Source organism: Mesoplodon bidens (genome assembly GCF_964165515.1).
Source record: "Mesoplodon bidens genome assembly, chromosome: X".
NCBI lineage: Eukaryota > Metazoa > Chordata > Mammalia > Artiodactyla > Ziphiidae > Mesoplodon > Mesoplodon bidens.
The window spans coordinates 88,308,318-88,330,229 of NC_138163.1; positions in this window are offsets into that span (position 1 = coordinate 88,308,318).

Sequence of the window (21,912 nt, forward strand, 5' to 3'; positions counted from 1 at the left end):
GGGGCCCCGGAGGCCGGAAAGGCTCCCCAGCACCGGGCGAGTGCGGTGCCACTACTCACCCCTACTCTCCTACGGTCCCCGTCGTCGCCCAGCTCGACACAGCCCCTGCGGGGGAGCCCCTCCCCCGCCCGCCGCCAGGGGTGGGCTCAGCGGGCTAGAGGAAGCGGCGGCGCAGGTGTCCGTGAGCCGGGACTAGAGACGCGCCCCACGAGGAGCTGGGTGCAAGGGCGGTAGCCTGGTGCCTTGCGCTCCCTGGCGCCGCCAACTTCACCACCATCGACGTGGAGGGGCGAGGGGAGGCAATGGGGGGGAGGCCCTCGCCCAGCGGCTCGGACCCTCCCGGGGTACTAGGCCCGAGTTCGGGTGGGACCGCCGCCCCCGGCCCCCTCAGGGACGCGATCCCCAGGCCTAATTCCCGTCCCTCAGCCACCGTGGCCACAGAGCAGCGGCGGCTCCCTCTCGGGGCCGCGGTCGCAGCGGCATCCTCGTGCTCCTCCTTCCCTGGCGCCGCTGCCTACACACACAGCCTCGGCGCCCCGGCCGCTGTCGCCTAGCAACCGCGCGCATGCGCCCCGCCCCCGCCGGCGACCGCCGTCACTGCTGGCGCCGCTGTCGGGGTTCAGTCAGCGACCTAGAAAAGTGCGCAAAAGCCCATTTCCTAGGGCCTGGATAGAGCGACATCAAGGTAGGGGTGAGGTGGGGAGAGGGCAGGATGCTCTGCAAATCGAAAGAGGCCGGAGAATTTAGGTTATGACCTCCCGGCCCCTCCACAGGCTCACTGATGGTTGAGACTAACACTCCCGAAATCTCCTAACTTATTCTTCAGACTCGCTTCCTCCAATCCAATACTTCACAAGGGCTTCCAGAGGAATTTTCTAAATAACTTCTCTGACCATGTCACTCATCTGCATAACTCCAGTGGTTAAGGGACAGCCCCCTTAATAGGGCCTAACCGTTCTTCACTATTGCAACAGCATCCCCTCTGGTCTCCCTGCTTTTAGGCTTGTCTCCCTGAAATCTGTTCTCATATTTCTACCGGATTGATTTTTGTAAAACATAAATCTACTCTCATTTCCCTCTGGCTTAGAGAATGGGCTTTGGAGTTAGAGCCAGTTTTTAAATTCTGCCTCACAGCCGAGTAGCTATGTTTCCTTGAGCTAGGATGCTTAACTTCTCTGAATATGTTTCCTCATGGAGTTAATTATAGCACCTATAGACTAGTTTTGAGGATTAAATAAGAGAGTACATGTAAAGCACTTAACGTACATAACTTACTCTGTCACAGAGTAAGCATTCAGTAGAAATTAGAGCTATTTTTCAGTAGGTCTTGTTGCCTATAATAAAATACGAACTCCCTAGCTTAGCATTCAAGGTCTTCTAAGATCTTGCCCCTATTTTTCTAGCCCTAGCTACTTTTCAATCCCCCTTGGGCACCCAGCAACAGACTAGTCCTTGCAGTTTTTGAGATACATCTAGATCTATGAAGTGCTTATATATATTTTCTAAAGGTTCATCTAGGGAAGAATTCTATGCAAACCCTCCAGTTAGTGAACATGTAAGTAAGTATCCAGTGGTCCTTCCCACATTACACATGTTAATGTTAAAATATAGACACTGAGAATTGACATGTAGGTAGTGACTCTTTACAAAAATTGTGTGGTTTTCTGGGGGCTTATTTACTTGATCTTTTTGAAATTAGACTTAGAGTTTCTGTAATGTGTAATGACAGAAATATCACCAATTTTGAACTTAATATCAATACAATGCATAAACGTATTTACAAACATCCTGTGCCCTTTTGGATGTTTATTTAATAAAAGTCTGAAACATTTTAGTAAGTGTAAAAATAGCTGTAACGTGTAAGAAATTTGAGAGACCACAGAATTGCTAATGAAACATTAGTGTAATCTCAAATAGAATATAAGACAAAAATGAAACTTTATGAGGACCAGACAGCCAGAAAATACTGAAGAAATAGAAGAACAGTTGGAAAGGTGACAAAGAGTGGAAATAATGGAAATAATCAACAAACTAATCAACAGGGAAGATCATAACAGGGAATATGTATTACAACTGTGAATATGGCAGTGAGCTTGGATGGAGTTCTCACACAGATCATACCTTTACTTTTGTATGATACAGATGTGCCTTTCAGGTTCAAAGGAAGACAACTGCTTAGCGTTCCACCTTTTGCAAGGGCCGTCAACAAGTCACAGAAGCAGACTTCTAAGAGAACTTCCTTCGATCTTCTAAAATCTGTATTTAGTCACATAAAATCTTTATTTTCTATTCATTTATTGAACTCATAATATTCTATAGCACACATTTATTATGCTTACAGTGAAACAGATGAATAAATAATTACCTTTAATTCTCCCATATACCTTTCTAGATACGGAATTGTGTTATTGCTCACTTAAGCTCCTTCAATAGTTTTCCTGGGGTTTCAATATAAAATCTGAGCTCTCTTGCACACAGCAATGTATCTGTCTCTATTATGCTGGTGAAGTAAAAACTCGACTATCAACAAAGAGAGACCTATCCACATCAATATGGAAAGAAATAAAACATTTATTATTGAGTAAGCACAACACAGTAACCCTTAAGAGACTGCAAAGTCAGAATAAAGTTCCACACAACTTATATAGTAAAGCAAATACAAAGTTTAATTGGGAATTGAGGCAGTTATTTGTTTAGTTAATTGACTTCCTCCAAAAGAATAATAAAACTTCTCTTATCTCCCCAAAAGACACCTTGAATCTTCCTGGAAGGCAAATGGTTACACCTGCAGATGTGCTCCCACATTAACACTGTCTTTACATTTCCAAAGGGAATATGGTTCATGACCTTGGAAACATTTCTACATTATAAAACTGGAGACTGAGACTTTCTAGTCCCTGGAGAGATTCATTTACATTCCAAAAGTTATAGGATTCAGGTCCACTATGTCCCCCCAAAAGACACTCTAAGAAGTGAAGGGGAGGAAAATAACCTCTTTGTCCTTTAGTCACCTTTATTTACAATTCAAAAACAGAACTCTGTGTTGGTACGGTAGATGGCACCTAGTAGATTATGAGGAAGTCTTTTTTTAAAAAATAAATTTATTTATTTATTTTTGGCTGTGTTGTGTCTTCCTTGCGGTGTGCGGGCTTCTCACTGCGGTGGCTTCTCTAGTTGCAGAGCACGGGCTGTAGGCGCGCAGACTTCAGTAGTTGTAGCACAAGGGCTTAGTTGCTCATGCAGCATCTTCCCGGATCAGGACTCAAACCCATGTCCTTTGCATTGGCAGGAGGATTCTCAACCACTGCGCCACCAAGGAAGCCTGAGGAAGTCTTTCTTAAAAAAATAAGAAAGTCACAGAAGAGGTAGCATTGGTCTGGATGTTGACAAATGAGTAGGAGTTTTCCAGAAGGGGATAAGAATAGTCCATGCAAAGGAAAAAGTATATTCAAAGATCCAGAAAATGTGAAAGTGCATGGTATGTTCAGTGAAAGTAGAAAAGTTTGACTTACACATACTATATATCTGTATTTAGGGGCTGAGCAGCATAAGGCTGTAATGGAGTTGAGTAAAGAGAAGTAGGTTGGAGACAGATTGTGAAATGCCTTTAATGCCATGCCAAAGAGTTTGGAAAAGGTCTATATCTGATGGCTAAAATAGGGCAATGTACTACTTGCTTGGGGGTCCGGCACAAATATTAGATAGTGCTCCAGCCCCAAAGAGCTTGTAATCTAATGGATGCAAGAAGTCAAGATAACAATTAGCATAAATGAAATACCATAAGTTGACAGATGTATTTTAGGGGAATAGATATATTTTAGGGAATAGATTAGGAATAATAGTCTTTAGATGAAGTTTCTGAGAAAGCTCCTTGGAAACTGGATGAAGTTTCTTAGAAAGCTCCTTGGAAGCTCCATCTTGAACTAAAACATAAGGGGTCTCCTTTATTGGAGTAGCACCTGTAATTCCAAATACTTGAACTCTGTGTAACCATTGCTGTAGTTCTAAACCCCCCCACCTCTGTTCCCTGTTTCCATTCCAGCTTTTCTGAAGAAAATCACTCTGACCTTTTAGTGTAAATTGATGTTGCCACAGATTTAGTTTCTCATCTCACTACTTGGCACCACTTGGCAATCCTTTCACTTTTTCTTGGTCAATCCCTCTCCAGTTCGCCTCAGCTGTCATTCCAAACCCTAACCATTCTCCACTATGACTGACACACTTCACCCACCCGTCAAACCCATCCACCAACCTTCCTTTAAAAATGGAAGCTATTAGGTGTTTTTCTTACCTGCATCTGCTCCCATATTATACTTCAATCCCTTCAGCCTCACATAGACTGTGTAAAACTACATCTTCCATCTGAGCTCCTGATCCTTGTCTCACCCAGTTCCTCAGAGATCTTGCTTTATCACTTTTTCTGTCTTCAGTACCTTACACCTCTCCGTCTCTGACATTCTCCTCAGCTGATTAGCATACTCAAGGCTCTTTCATCCTTAAAAGAAACACTTTCCTTTTACCCGGAGCTTCCTCTAGTATTCTTGAAGTGTCTCCTGTTGTCCTATCACCTTTCCTTATGACCCAGAGGTCTCAAAAGTGGTCTACATTTACTGCCTCCATTCTTTCATTTCCAATTCACCTTTAAACCATTGATCTCACCTATATGTCTCCACTGAAACTTCTTTTGTGAATTACTGATAAGTTTCTCTATACAATGGGCACTTTTAAGCCCCTTTCTTTTGAACCTCACTGCCACATTGATTGTGTTGATTACTTCCATTTGCTTGAAGTTATCTACTCACTTGACTTCCAAACACACATCCTCCTTGTTCTTATTCTTCCTCTTTAGCTTTCTCACTGATGTAAGTTTCATGGATTCCTCTTTTTCTACCTATCCCTTAAATGTTTATGTTCTTATATGGTTCTGTCTATGGCCTATTTATTTTGTTCTACTCTCCACACTCTATTACCTATACATGGATGACTTTCAAATCTATATTATTAGTTCAGACCTCCCTCCTGATCCAACTGTCTACTAGATATCCTCACCTGGATGACCACCAAGCAATTCAAATTCATTTTGTCCATAACTGAATTCATTATCTTCCCATGCTAATATATTCTTCTTCCTTGTTAAGGGAGATCCCAAAAAATCTCGCCAAAGTGAAACCCTGTTACTGTGTTATTATAGCACAATAAGTTTACCTTCTTGCAGAAACAGATGAAATGACTAGATTATGGCCATTTTATGTGCATTATGTCAAGACTGCTGTACCTTTTCCTGAAAAATATACTGCATATATGCACCAAGGAATAATAAGTTGTATCACTCAAAAGTAAGCTCCATGAGGTCAGGGATTTTTGTCTGTTTTGTTTATTGCTGTATCTCCAGTGCTTAGAATAGTACCTGGGGCATAGTAAGCCCTCAATAAATGAATGAATGCACATACCCCCTGCTTAAAGAGCCTTCATTTAGGAATTCTGCTAGATTGCAGCAGAATGTATATGTCGATAGATTAGAAAAGAATGTGTCCTTTTTGTATTTAAAATAAAGTGAAAGGAAATTGTAGCTGCATTTCACCCAGATTTCTGTCCATGGGAAGTAAAGAAAAAGGGTCAGGAAGGATAAAAACACTTCATCTATCACTTGGAACAGTCAATTGGCAGTTAGTTTTTCCAGGGGCTCAGATGTCTGCTATAGACAAAACTCCGAGGAGGTTTACCTCCAGTCTCTGAGTGAACAAGGCCAGCTCCACTCCAAGAAGGTTGGAAGGATAGTGGGTAATACCTGGATCTTGTTTGGCGTTATATATTAAATGGTGAATAAAGAGCACGTGAAACTCTTTGCCTTGTCTCCTGAGCCATAAACTTAGAAGTCACTTTAGACTCTCTCTTTTACCTCCCAGCCTCCACTACATCTAATTACGTTAATAAACCCTGTTGATTCTATCTCCTAAATACCGCTCATACCCATCTTTCCTTTACACTTGCACTGCCACCAATTTTGCCTTAGTTTAAGACTGATCTTTTTTTAGAACTATTTCAACAACTTTCTAATTGGGCTCCTTGCCTTCACTCTTACTTCTCCTCCAAACCATCTTCCACACTGCTTCTTGAATGAGTTATCTTAAAATGCAAACCTTAATAAATTCCTCCCTGCTTAAATGCATTTCAAACCTACCCTCAGAGCCTATTGAATACACTCCAAGCTACATAATACTCTTTATAACCTGCCTCTTCTCCAACCTTATCTCCTACCATTCTCTGCATTCCAGTTCATGCACAGAAATATAGTACTTGCAATTCTCCTTTGAAAAACATCCTCCTTCTTCTGGGAGCTTCTCTTCCTATCAGTTTATCCCAGTGTTACTGTAGAGTTTTCAGGTTATATGACCCCCTTAGACCCACGGTCTATCATAGTCCTTCCTCAGAAAATTGGAATCAAGACTAAGAGATTTCAGCCCACTTTGGCTGCTTTCTTATGCTGAGTAGTGTACACTTCAGAGCTGTTGGCAGCAACCATTTTTATGCCATATGGTCTGGGAAAAAGAAAAAGCTGGTCTGCTATGAAAGATGAAGCAGATATGCAGAGAGATGCAGAGATGAGAAAAGGGAGACTCCAGATAGCTGTTGAGTCCCTGGACTCCAACTTATTCCTTTAAGCCCACCTGCCTTATTGTTCTTGGGTTCCATACGACACTCTATCTTCATGCTAAATTGTCTTTGTTGCTCAGCTAGTTTGAATTGAATTTCTCTTCCTTGAAAAAAAATACTGCTCTCCCATGTCATGCTGCTTAACACTCCTGTGTCTTTGCTTATTCTTTTTCCCTTTAACTGGAAAACTGTTGCTCCTCCCATGACCATTTTACCTGAATAATTCCTGTTTTAGTAGAGAAGGTAACACTCGGGTCCTTTACCTGTGCCAGGAAGATACCTACCTTTATTCCTTACCTTTTCTTCATTCCTTCCCAAAGAAAGGGATTACTGATATTATAAGTCAGGTAGCCTGACCATGATTGGGTCAGACTTAATAGTAGATGGTATCATTGTCTGCTAATAAGTCCCATGGCTATGAATGGCCCTTCATTTCCTATTCCTTCTCTGTCTCTGTTGTGGGTATTGTAAGAAGGCTAGAATCTGCATTACAGAAATGGGTCTCTCTCTCTCTCTCTCTCTCTCTCTCTCTCTCTCTCTCTCTCATTCTCTCTCTCTCTCTAATTCTTTCTCCCCCCATAAGCATGTTGGCATTAATTCAGATTACTGTGCCTTGTGACTACCCAGAGAACACTAGTATTTGGATTTGGGATTGGGAACAGGAGTGCCATTAGAGAACCTCATTTAGGTTTTAAATGAGCTGTGTTTCAACCACGCTTTTCCATCACTTTACACCAGGGAATATTTTGTGCAGTCCCCTATATTTAGTAATCACAGTTGCAGCTGGTATTAGGAGGAAAAGAGATTCTGTCCTGAAGTAGGAGATCCTTTGTGGAATGTAGATTGAAGAAACAGCTGCACTTCTGCTGAAGCTAGATTAGAAGGCAGAGTTCCACATGGAGAAAGGAAAGTTCTCCTTATGGCCAGCCAGGAAAGGGCCCTTTATAGAGAAAGAATTTTGGTGTACATGCTTTTAGGCATTGATTAGAGGTACAGTATCTTTCTGTCCCTCTCCCACCACCTTGACTCTCACTTGGAACTGAGTAATGACATATTTCCCCAAGACAGGTTACATCCTGCGGTGGCAGGAAAATTTAGATGGTAGAAGAACAGTTTTGTTTCTATTTAGGTAACCAAAGTGTGGGGAATTCAAATACTGAGGGAAAAATATACTTCCATGGGTCCACGTTTGATAAATGCCAATAGCAGCAGCACAGAGCCAAAAAACAGTTTAGAGACTTTTAGAAAATAAATGTGGAAGCTGACTTGATCTTTTGACAGGCAATTTCTCAGTTGAATTTTGTTTAATAGGTTATAGACATTGCACAATTAGCACAAATTTACAGGCATACAGATGAAGTTAAAACAAAGATTTTGTCTTTTTTCTGTTCACCGTCTATCCTTGTTCCACAAGAAATAGGGCAGGTAAAAGTAATATGTGGAACATTAATTTTCCTTGGGATTGTTGTAAGCACTTGGTCCTGCATTTTATGAGTGTGGGACTGAATCCTGAGAAAAGTGTGACCAAAGGGAGACTTGAAGTTGTATCAGTACATCTTCAGAAGTGTTAGAAGAGTTACAATCCCAGTGAAATGGAGCCAAGTCTGTAGCTGCTGAAAAAAACTAAACTCCACCCAGGCAACTAGGTGATACCTCTTCTGGCTGAGATAAGGAAAATCAAAATCTGGGGAGAAGATAATTTTTGGCTTTAATATATTTGGTAATTTAATTTCTACAAAATAAACAAGTTTCCATATGGGACTCTATCGCTGGAAACAATATTTGAGGGATTTCATATTGTTCAAATGTAGGACATTATATTGCTGGGCTAGTGTTTCATTTTCTGGACTACTGCTACCATGTAGCACTACACATTGAACCAGACTGGACAATTGTCGATAAGCATAATTTGAGATGGAAAATAAAGTATTGGGTATTTTTGGCCTGCTGTGCAGCTGTGGTACTGGGAGGATAAATAAAAGAATGATGAATATCTCAGAGATGGTATCACAAAAGAAGTAGCAGAATTTCCCTGACATTCCATGGCTCTTCTCCCAAAAGGGGTGATGACCATCATAGGTAGCCACCATCTTGACTATTAAGGCCAAAGGGTTAAGAGAGAATAAAATTTAGAGGAGTATAAAGGGAGAAAAGCTCCCAGTCCCTCTTCTCACATCAGAAATCTCTCTAACAGATGGTTTCCACATGCTTTCCTACTTTTTTCTTCCCTCTTCCTAAACATGAGGGAACACCAAACTGATAGATCAGATGTCAAGACACTGCGTGGGTCATATTGTCTTGTAAACTGAGGAATGGGGTCACTAGTCTAAAGGCCAGGCATCTGAGCATGGCCTTGTTCTTGGCTGCTCCTCCTTCCATTCTGCTGGGATCATCAAAGTTCTTTCTCTTCACCTAATGTTCCTATGTCCTGCAAGCTATAATATGGTGGTAATATTTTTATTCACAATGAGTTGGAGATGTAGCAGCTTCTAAAAGAGTGCCACCCATGCACTTCAAATCAGGTTTACCAGAATTCTGTATTGGACTTATAAGGCCCAGTTCCAACTAATAATAACATGGTGCTCTGTTTACCTTTTTTTTATTGTTCTGCCTTCAGGGAACAATTGAGGAAGAAGAGTAAGGCAAAATTTGGGCAATTTGGGCATTCTAGCCAATACCAAAAAATCTCTTCATGCCCTCAGTACTATTCATCTTCTAACTTTGTTGTATAAGGTACCTATGGGATTATTTACTCAGAAACTCTCCCTAGGAATTATTCTCCCCTTATCCTGTTTCTCTACCCCACCATCTACATGACTACAACAGAGTTGCTATATTATTACCTCATTATCATAAATCTTAACCATAGTTGATTGCACCAGGGGTCAGGGTCTTATTTCAGGTGGACCTCTTCCTTGGGTCTTTTCTCTGAGGTGAGAAGACAGCAGCAGCTCCATCTGTCCCTTTTATTAGAAGGAAAAAATCTTTCCTGGGAGCCCCCAGGCTGATTCCCCCTTATGATCATTGGCCAAAACTGAGTGCATTGTCCACCGTGGCTTTAAGGAAGCTGGAAAAGTGAGTATCCTGCCTGGGGTTGGTTATATTGCCTCCCAGAACAAATTTAGGGATCTGTTGGCAAAAAAAAAGTGGGGAATGAGTAATGGGAAAATAATTAACAAGGTCTGCCACATGAATATATTTATTTATAGATAGAATACAAAAATAAATATAAACCTAACTGCCTTGCAAGGAAAGTGATCCATTTTAAAAGGGGGCTCTACTTTTATTCAACATAGTTTTGGAGGTCCTTACCATGGCTATCAGAGAAGAAAAAGAAATAAAAGGAATCCAAATGAGAAAAGAAGAAGGAAAACTGTCACTGTTTGAAGATGACTTGATACTATACATAATAAGTCCTAAAGATGGTATAAGAAAAATACTACAGCTCATCAATGAATTTGATAAAGTTGCAGGATACAAATTAATACACAGAAATCTCTTGCATTCCTATACACTAACAATGAAAGATCAGAAAGAGAGATTAAGGAAACACTCCCATTTACCATTGCATCCAAAAGAATAAAATACCTAAGAATAAACCTACCTAAGGAGACAAAACACCTGTATTCAGGAAACTGTAAGAAACTGATGAAAGAAATAAAAGGTGACACAGATGGAGAGATATATCATGTTGTTGGATTGGAAGAATCAATACTGTGAAAATGACTATACTACCCAAAGCAATCTACAGATTCAATGCAATCCCTATCAAATTACCAATGGAATTTTTCACAGAACTAGAAGAAAAAAAAATTTTAATTTTCATGGAAACACAAAAGTCCATGAAGAGCCAAAACAATCTTGAGAAAGTAAAATGGAGCCAGAGGAATCAGGCTCCCTGACTTCAGGCTATACTACAAATTTACAGTCATCAAAACAGTATGATACTGACACAAAAACAGAAATATAGATCAATGGAACAGGATAGAAAGTCCAGAGATAAACCCTCGTACCTATGATCACCTAATCTATGACAAAGGAGGCAAGAATATACAATGGAGAAAAAAAAAGTCTCTTCAATAAGTGGTGCTGGGAAAACTGGATACCAACATGCAAAAGAAGGAAATTCGAACATTCTCTAACACCATACATAAAAATAAACTCAAAATGGATTAAATACGTAAATGTAAGGCTGTATACTATACAACTCTTAGGGGAAAACATAGGCAGAATACGCTATGACATAAATCACAGCAAGATCTTTTTCAATCCACCTCCTATAGAAATGGAAATAAAAACACAAATAAAGAAATGGAACCTAATGAAACTTAAAAGCTTTTGCAGAGCAAAGGAAACCATAAACAAAATGAAAAGACAACCCTCAGAATGGGAGAAAATATTTGCAAATGAAGCAACTGACAAGGGATTAATCTCCAAAATATACAAACAGCTCATGCAGCTCAATATTTAAAAAAACAAAAAAGCCCAGTGAAAAAATGGGTGGAAGATCTAAATAGACATTTCTCCAAAGAAGACATACAGATGGTTAAAAAGCAAATGAAAAGATGCTCCACATCACTAGTTATTAGAGAAATGCAAGTCAAAACTATAATGAGGTGTCACCTCACACCGGTCAGAATGACCATCATCAAAAAATCTACAAACAATAAATGCTGGAGAGGGTGTGGGGAAAAGGGAACGCTCTTGCACTGTTGGTGAGAATGTAAACTGATAGAGCCACTATGGAGAATAGTATGGAGGTTCCTTAAAAAATTAAATATAGAAGTACCATATGATCCAGCAATCCCACTCCTGGGCATATATCCAGAGAAAACCATAATTTGAAAAGCTACATGCACCCCAGTGGTAATTGCAGTGGTATTTACAATAGCCAAGACATGAAAGCGACTTAAATGTCCATTGATAGAGGAATGGATAAAGAAGATGTGGTATATATAGACAGTGAAATATTACTCCACCATAGAATAGAACAAAATAATGCCATTTGCAGCAACATGGATGGACATAGAGATTGTCATACTGGGTGAAGTAAGTCAGACAGAGAAAGGCAAATATCATATGATATCGCTTATACATGGAATCTAAAAAAGGCTACAAATGAACTTATCTACAAAACAGAAATAGAGTTACAGATGTATAAAATCAACTTATGGTTTACTGGGCGGTAAGGGAGGGGGGAGGTTTAAATTGGGAGATTCGGATTGACACATACACACTACTGTATATAAATTAGATAAGTAATAAGGACCTACTGTATAGCACAGGGAACTCTACTCAATACTCTGTAATGCCTTATATGGGAAAAGAAGCTAAGAGTGGATATATGTATATGTATAACTGATTCACTTTGCTGTACAGCAGAAACTAATACAACATTGTAAATCAATTATATCCCAATAAAAATTTTTAAAAAATAATAAGGGGACTCTTTGTTTTGTTTAGCTGCATATATTTTATGGGTTGGGGTAGGCCAGCTAGTAGGGAGAATCCAGAGGAACAGAAGTGCTCTGCATAATAGAGGAGGAAGTGTTTGGAACTAAGGGAGCAATTTGGGAGGGAGAGGGATAAGAGAAGGTATGAGAGGAGGAGAAAGAAGTTGGTGGAAAGCCACATGTTTTGTGTTCTGAACTTTCCCTGTTACCTCCAAATCTTTAATGAAGTCTAGAACTCATGAAAGGATTATTGTGGATGGATTTCTTGTGAAAACTAATGAAGGGTTGAGCTCTATGTATAAATTGTATTGGAGTAAAACACAGATAACATGTATAGATACAGTAGCCATAGGCCAGAGCCTTAGGAAAGCAAAAAGGTGTAAGCCCCACAGGTGATCACAGAAATCATGGGGAGAGTCAAGAGTCCACATATAGAGGAACAATAGAGGCCGAAACCCATTAATCCAAGATCTCTGAGAAATAAGGCAGGCCCAGCCAATATCTGTGTTATACATGTTTCTTGTTACCATTAAGTGGTGAGCTCCTTGAGGACGGAATAACATTTTTTTTAACTATCTTTATTGGAGTAAAATTGCTTTACAATGGTGTGCTAGTTTCTGCTTTATAACAAAGTGAATCAGTTATACATATACATATGTCCCCATATATCTTCCCTCTGGCATCTCCCTCCCTCCCACCCTCCCTATCGCACCTCTCTAGGTGGTCACAAACCACCTAGCTGATCTCCCTGTGCTATGAGGCTGCTTCCCACTAGCTATCTATTTTAGGTTGGGTAGTGTATATAGGTCCATGCCACTCTCTCACTTTGTCACAGCTTTCCCATCCCCCTCCCCATATCCTCAAGTCCATGCTCTAGTAGGTCTGTGTCTTTATTCCCGTCTTACCCCTAGGTTCTTCATGACCTTTTTTTTTTCTTAGATTCCATATATATGTGTTAGCATACAGTATTTGTTTTCCTCTTTCTGACTTACTCCACTCTGTATGGCAGACTCTAGGTCCATCAACCTCACCACAAATAACTCAATTTCATTTCTTTTTATGGCTGAGTAATATTCCAATTTATATATGCCACATCTTCTTTATCCATTCATCTGTTGATGGACACTTAGGTTGCATCCATGTCCTGGCTATTGTAAATAGAGCTGCAATGAACATTTTGGCACATGACTCTTTTTGAATTATGGTTTTCTCAGGGTATATCCCCAGTAGTGGGATTGCTGGGTCATATGGTAGTTCTATTTGTAGTTTTTTTAAGGAACCTCCATACTGTTCTCCATAGTGGCTGTATCAAATTACATTCCCATCGACAGTGCAAGAGTGTTTCCTTTTCTTCACATCCTCTCTAGCATTTATTATTTCTAGATTTTTTTTTTTTTTTTTTTTTTTTTTTCTGTACGCGGGCCTCTCACTGCTGTGGCCTCTCCCGTTGCGGAGCACAGGCTCCGGACACACAGGCTCCGTGGCCATGGCTCGCGGGCCCAGCCGCTGCGCGGCATGTGGGATCTTCCGGGATAGGGGCACGAACCCGTGTCCCCTGCATCGGCAGGCGGACTCTCAACCACTGCGCCACCAGGGAAGCCCTATTTCTAGATTTTTTGATGATGGCCATCCTGACCGGTGTGAGATGGTATATCATTGTAGTTTTGATTTGCATTTCTCTAATGATTAATGATGCTGAGCATTCTTTCATGTGTTTCTTGGCAATCTGTATATCTTCTTTGGAGAAATGTCTATTTAGGTCTTTTGCCCATTTTTGGATTGGGTTGTTTGTTTGTTTTTATATTGAGCTGCATGTGCTGCTTGTAAATTTTTTAGATTAACCCTTTGTCAGTTGCTTCATTTGCAAATATTTTCTCCCATTCTGAGGGTTGTCTTGTGGTCTTGTTTATGGTTTCCTTCACTGTGCAAAAAACTTTTAAGTTTCATTAGGTCCCATTTCTTTATTTTTGTTTTTATTTCCATTACTCTAGGAGGTGGGTCAAAATGAATCTTGCTGTGATTTATGTCATAGAGCGTTCTGCCTATGTTTTCCTCTAAGAGTTTGATAGTGTCTGGCCTTACATTTAGGTCTTTAATACAATTTGAGTTTATTTTTGTGTACAGTGTTAGGGAGTGTTCTAATTTCATTCTTTTACATGTACCTGTCCAGTTTTCCCAGCACCACTTATTGAAGAGGCTGTCTTTTCTTCACTGTTTATTCTTGCCTCCTGTATCAAAGATAAGGTGACCATATATGTGTGGGTTTATCTCTGGGCTTTCTATCCTGTTCCATTGATCTATATTTCTGTTTTTGTACCAGTACCATACTGTCTTGTTTACTGTAGCTTTGTACTATAGTCTGAAGTCAGGGAGCCTGATTCCTCCAACTCCGTTTTTCGTTCTCAAGATTGCTTTGGCTATTCGGCGTCTTTTGTGTTTCCATACAAATTGTGAAATTTTTTGTTCTAGTTCTGTGAAAAATGCCAGTGGTAGCTTGATAGGGATTGCATTGAATCTGTAGATTGCTTTGGGTATTAGAGTCATTTTCACAATGTTGATTCTTCCAATCCAAGAACATGGTATATTTCTCCATCTATTTGTATCAACTTTAATTTCTTTCATCAGTGTCTTATAATTTTCTGCATACAGGTCTTTTGTCTCCTTAGGTAGGTTTATTCCTAGATATTTTATTTTTTGTTGCAATGGTAAATGGGAGTGTGTTCTTGATTTCACTTTCAGATTTTTCATCATTAGTATATAGGAATGCCAGAGATTTCTGTGCATTAATTTTGTATCCTGCTACTTTACCAAATTCATTGATTAGCTCTAGTAGTTTTCTGGTAGCATCTTTAGGATTCTCTATGTATAGTATCATGTCATCTGCAAACAGTGACAGCTTTACTTCTTCTTTTCCGATTTGGATTCCTTTTATTTCCTTTTCTTCTCTGATTGCTGTGGCTAAAACTTCCAAAACTAAGTTGAATAAGAGTGGTGAGAGTGGGCAGCCTTGTCTTGTTCCTGATCTTAGTGGAAATGGTTTCAGTTTTTCACCATTGAGGATGATGTTGGCTGTGGGTTTGTCATATATGACCTTTATTATGTTCCCTCTATGCCTACCTTCTTCAGGGTTTTTATCATAACTGGGTGTTGAATTTTGTCGAAAGCTTTTTCTGCCTCTATTGTCACATCCCAGCTCTTAACCAGCTCCCTGGAACATAGTAGATATTTCTTGAATTAAATTGAACTGGCCTGCCCTATATTGTAATTCTCAATATACCTATCTTAACTCCCTTAGTAAATTGGAATCTCTATGAAAAGTGTGTCATTTTTTTATTGGATAATGTGACTTGAACACAGTAGGTGCTTAAATGGTCAATTTTCAGAGCCCTGCCTTCATGGAGAGGGATGTCTTAGGTAATATAAGTCCCATTTCTGGTGTGCTCTATAATGCAAGTTCTGATTTCTTTGCAGTTTGTATCTCTTTGGCCAGTATGAAAATGAATTTCAAGCAAATATTAATTGGTGACAGGGGAAGGTAGCAAAGACACATGCTGTGTTGCAGAGGAGAACCAGCTTGAAATTTTAATTTGACATCAATGATCCACAAAGTAAATAGTCAAGCAGATATCAAGAGATGGCAGTATATAGCCATTACTCACAATTAGAAACTGTAGTTCATTTATTTTAAGTATAAGTGGGTGTAAAAAGAAAACCACTGGAGTGATATGCACTATAATGTTGAGTGTGAAAATCTTTATGATGTGAAATTATGGATGGTTTGTTTCTTCTTTATCCTTTTATGCAATTTATAAACTGCAGTATAGGTTCATAAATGCTCTCTAAAATAAATTCAGTTCATTTTTTTCAACAAGAATACCATTAACATTCACTGAATGTCTGTTATGTGTTGAACACTACACTAGGCATTTTATAAATGTTACATCATTTAATCCTTGATAATGCCTTATTCAGCCAATTTTATGGATGACATAACTGAGCTCCAGAATACAATCAGAAAGTTCAGGTGTAAAGATTTAAACTCAGTTTTGTCTGTAGAGCTTGGTGAAACATGGATTGCTGGGCCCCAACCCCAGAGTTTCTGATTAAGCAGATTTAGGGTGGGACTAAGAGTTTGTACTCTAACAAGTTCTCAGGTTATTCTGACCCCACTGTTCTGGGGATCACACCGTGGAAACTATTGCTCCAGAGAATCTAAGTATTGTGAAAACCTTCAGTCATCTAATATTGAGCTTCCAAATCAGTGGATAAAAGCACAGGGGTGTGCCACAAATGAATGACATATGTGCAGAAATATTGTATCACTTTTACCCTCAGAATGATTGAATAACTAGTAACTGGCCACAGTTTTTTGTTTATACCCAATATGCCATAAAAATATTATTTTCTATAATGTGAAAAGAGTTAGAAAGAACTGATCTGGTGCAAGTACTCATATGCTGCCTGAATCCTTATCACAAAATTCCTAGTAGATAGTCATATAGCTTTTGCTTGAATACCACCAGAGATGGGCAACTCATTCACCTATTTTTATTCAGTTCCAGTTTTAGACTTCTCTAACCTAAATATTATAAAGTGTTTCCTCTACACAAGCAGACAGCTGAGGAAGGGAGAGTAGAAGAGAAAATATCTGAATCATGAGTTGGCAGTCAATGTCAGAAAGTTTGATGTTCTAGAGGTGTCCATCATTTCCTTCCTGTATCATTTTTTTGCTATAAAACAAATTGCCTTCAAAAGCTAGCAGCTTAAAACAGCTCACATGTATTAACTCACAGTTTCTTTAGGTCATGAATTCAGGCACAACTTGATTGGGTCCACCACTTCAGAGTTTCTCACAGGCAATTATCAAGGTATTATCTAGGCTGTAGTCATCTCAAGGTTGTACTATGGTGGTGGTGCCCCAGTTCCTTGCTAGCTAGTAGCCAGAGACTGCTCTCAATTCCTTGCTACATGAGCCTCTTCAACATGACAGAATTTTTCATCAAAGCTGCAATCTAAGAAGTCAGTAGAGCCTGCTAGCAGGACATAAGTGACAGTCTTTTGTAACCTAATATTTGAAGAGACAGCCTATGACTCTGACCATATTCTATTCATCAGAAGCAGGTTACTTGGCCAAGCCCACAATAAAGGGGAAGGGAATACACCAGGAAATGGATACCAGGAGGCAGGGATCATTGGGTGTCCTCCTAGAAGTCTACCTACTACAGAGACCCTTCTATATTCCTTCTTAGAGAAGCTACCCCAGCCACAGCCCCAACAAGGTAACCATTCTCATTATGTTTCCTTATTTCCCTGGGTTGTACAGTGGTTTAGATTAGGCTAAACAGAGATTGGGTTACTTACTGCAGGGAGCTAAGCTGGCAGGTCACTGTAGCAGAGACCTTAGGCTGCAATATAGTATCCATTTTCATATTCTTCTTTGCTAGGAGACCTGAGATTTTATTCAGTGCAACAATGTGCCTAGCTCACTTGCCATGTCCCCTTTGTAGCTAGTGGGGGCCATAAGACTTAGTTCTGGCCAATAAAATGTAAGGACAAATTTGATAAGCATTTTTGGTCATGCTTTGCTTCCCTCATAAAGAGGGGCAAAAATAGTTAGCACTTTCTTCGACCCTTTTTTCCTCCTTTTCCTGCCATGATTATGGTTATGTTGGCTGGAGTTCAAGCCAGGACTATCTTGCAACCATGTGAGGAATATCACTGAAATATTGGCTCTAGTAACCCCCTACATCTAGACTTGTTAAATGAAAAATAAAAACTTATTTCTTTAAGTCACTATAGTTGGATTTACTGTTTATTGCTGCTAAAAGCATACCTACCTGGTACAGTCATGTAGACTGGAGGGCTGAAACTTCTGTTTTTGAATAGCCATTACCAGCTACGATAAATTGATGATCAGCTCTGATAGATAAGAGGAAGCTGATTTGCAAGAAGAAGTAAGATTTTTGAGCAGATGTTTTCAGAGAAAGGGTAAGAGATTATGCAGTCCAAGTGAGAATGAGATAGAAAGGGTTTCCAGTCCCCTGGGCCATGATTGAGTTTCCCCATTGGTTTCCACAAGATTCTCTACTGTCTCATTACAATAACCTCCTTTTTACTTAAAGTTAACTTCTGTAACTGGCAACCAAATATGCCTTGCATGAGCACTTAAGTTATTTTTGAAATGCAGGAGACTGAAAGATTGCAACTAATCTAATGTACTAAATTGCCCAATGGCTTTTATAGCTCTAGTGCCACCTATGACTGGAGTATACCATCACTTACAGGCCTCTCAAAGATGGCATATCCCCTGCATCTGACCCTCATTAGCCCCAGTTACTGCAGATTGACTCAACAGGGAATTCCTCAGCCTCCACAGAATACCCAGTTCCTTGATGTCCATTTTTAGATCTCAATTTCTGTCCCTGATCTTTAGGAGTATCACTTTTTGTTTAACCCCCTTAATCTGATTATCAGACCAAGGCCATAAACTGAATCCTGGGAGAATACTTTCACTGCTTCACACGTTGTACAAATAACAGGACTAGGTCCCAGACCTCTTCCTCTCCCAGAGCCTCTCTAAATCCAATTGCTTCTCTCATACTCCACTGGGCCAGGAATCAGATCAGAATAGCTAAGAGAAAGGATTGAGCAAAGGGGGAATTTGTTGTAACATAGTGGGAAAAAGAGCATGGGCTTTAGAGTCAGACAAGCTCAAATCTAGGCTCAGCCACTTCTTAACTGGGTGACTTTAAACAAATAACTTACCCCTTTGAGCCTCAGATTACTCAACAGTAAAATAGGGATAATAATACCTACCATGGGATTATAGTGAGGATAAAGTAGCAATGTTTGTAAAAGCACTTTGCCTTATCTCATGTCTGGCATAATTACATGTTTTTTTAGTGAAAACTTTGTCTAAAGCTTAGAGGAAAAAGATTGCTTATGCTATTTTCTCTGCCTAGTGAATCCATATCCAGCTCTCAAGACCTGACTCAAATCACATTTATTCTGAAAACCTCACCATTTAAATTGAAAAAATATACTAATTTACCAAAGAGGTTATCTAAACTATTGAATTCTTCTGAGTTTATGTGATTGGACTGAATTAAGTACTACTTTTGAGGTTAAAATAATAGTTTGAAAATAGTAACTGTAGAAATAAATTCTATATTTATGTAAAATAATCTATGTTCTATCAATAATATTTTCTTCATATTGGCTTTAAATTATGTTTTACTGGATATATCTAAAGAAATGCATAATCTAAATGATGTCAATAAATGAGTATGTGATCTTTCTCTCTGATTAAATTAAATGATTCTATGTGGCTTAAAAATAACTATTTTAGAAAAATTCTTGCTGATCTACCCTCTCTAAAAGACTAAATGGAGATCCTCTAAACTCCAGTAAAAGAAAGAGAGATTTACAGAGGAAAACAAGCTAGTTTGTGGGTGCTCTTAGAAGGTACTCCATGCCCTAATCCTACCTTCCTTCTACCAAGGGATGGCTTCAATAAGAGTGTAACCTACAGAAAGATTGGGAATCAAGAAAAGAGAATACTCATGCCTGCTTTTCATCTGAAAACTTGGGGTGGGGGACAGCCTTGCAAGGTTTCCTGTGACATCATGGCATAAAAACTCAAAGCAAAAAGGGCTAACTAAGTATGGTTACAAAAGCAAAGATAACCTGAAGCAAAATATTTCATAGCCCTGGAGTGGTTTTCCTGTGCTCCTAAGAAGGATGTGTAACTTAGCTGAGAAGAAGAGTTAAGGAGGTCTTGACTTCATGATAAGGGATCTCAGCAGATGCCAGAACAGAACACCAGATGCCTTCTTTATGTATGCCCTTGGGACTTAAGTCAATCACAAAGAAAAAGGAGAAGGAAGATTAGGAAATCCTGAATTGTTTAAGTATGACTGAGAAAAACCCTGATGCAACTTAATATATTGGAATTTGACCAGATTAAGTTTTCTGCTACTAGAAGGAAAAGGGGCTTAAGGTAGTGTTAAGTTTGATTGTGGAAAAGTACATTTGTACTTTTTACACATCTGAATAAGCAGATTGAAAATATCATGTTTATTACACATGAGCAGAGAAGCAAATACTAACAAGGAGCCTGAAGTAATAAGACCACCAATTCCAGGGTGGAGATCAATGGAACCAGAACAAGGAGAAGAAATTTAGATAGGATCAAAAGAGAAACTAAGGACTTATACTAATTTGTGAGTTATCAGCACTTGGAAATTCATACACACTTTTTATGGTTGTTTTCTACATTAACATAGGTTAATGGATAGTAAAAATTCATATTGTTCTTATTCAAAAGTGTGAGTTCAATAATTCTCAATATATTCCTTTGTTGTCCTCACAAATTATGGAATTAAATGTGACCCCCCCCTCCAGTCTTTCCCTACCTAGTTTGTTTAATATCAAGAACTATGAAAGATGTGAGAACTTTACCTCATTTTGCAAGATAAAAAGTTACCTTGACACAGTCTCATAGTTGCTGACAGAAGACATGAAACTCCTGGGTTAAACACAAAGGAACTTTTTTTTGAATTTTATTTTATTTTTATACAGCAGGTTCTTATTAGTTATCTATTTTATACATATTAGTGTATATATGTCAATCCCAATCTCCCAATTCATCCTACCCCCCACCACCACCACCCTGCTTTCCCCCCTTGGTGTCCATACATTTGTTCTCTACATCTGTGACTCTATTACTACCTTGCAAATCAGTTCATCTGTACCATTTTTCTAGATTCCAAATATATGCGTTGATATATGATATTTGTTTTTCTCTTTCTGACTTACTTCCCTCTGTATGACAGACTCTAGGTCCATCCACCCCTCTACAAATGACCCAATTTTGTTCTTTTTCATGGCTGAGTAATATTCCATTGTATATATGTACCACATCTTCTTTATCCATTCTTCTGTCGATGGGCATTTAGGTTGCTTCCATGACCTGGCTATAGTAACTAGTGCTGCAGTGAACATTGGAGTGCATGTGTCTTTTTGAATTATGGTTTTCTCAAGGTATATATATGCCCAGTAGTGGGATAGCTGGTTAATATGGTAATCCTATTTTTAGTTTTTCAAGGAACCTCCATACTGTTCTCCATAGTGATTGTATCAATTTACATTCCCACCAATAATGCAGAAGGGTTCCCTTTTCTCCACACGCTCTCCAGCATTTATTGTGGCTAGATTTTTTTAAAAGTTTTTTTTGATGTGGATCATTTTTTTAAATATCTTTAAAGAAGTATAATTGCTTTACAATGGTGTCAGTTTCTGCTTTATAACAAAGTGAATCAGCCTTACGTATACATATATCCATGTATCTCCTCCCTCTTGCATCTCCCTCACACCCTCCCTATCCCTCCCTTCTAGGTGGTCACAAAGCACGGACATGATCTCCCTGTCCTATGTGGCTGCTTCCCACTAGCTATCTATTTTACATTTGGTAGTATTTATAAGTCCATGCCACTCTCTCACTTCGTCCCAGCCTACCCTTTCCCCTCCCTGTGTCCTCAAGTCCATTATCTACATCTGCATCTTTATTCCTGTTCTGCCCCTAGGTTCTTCAGAATCTTTTTTTTTTTTTTTTTAGATTCTGTGTATATGTGTTAGCATACAGTATTTGTTTTTCTCTTTCTGACATACTTCACTCTGTATGACAGACTCAAGATCCATCCACCTCACTACAAATAACTCAATTGTGTTTCTATTTATGGCTGAGTAATATTCCATTGTATTTATGTGCCACATCTTCTTTATCCATTCATCTGTCGATGGACAC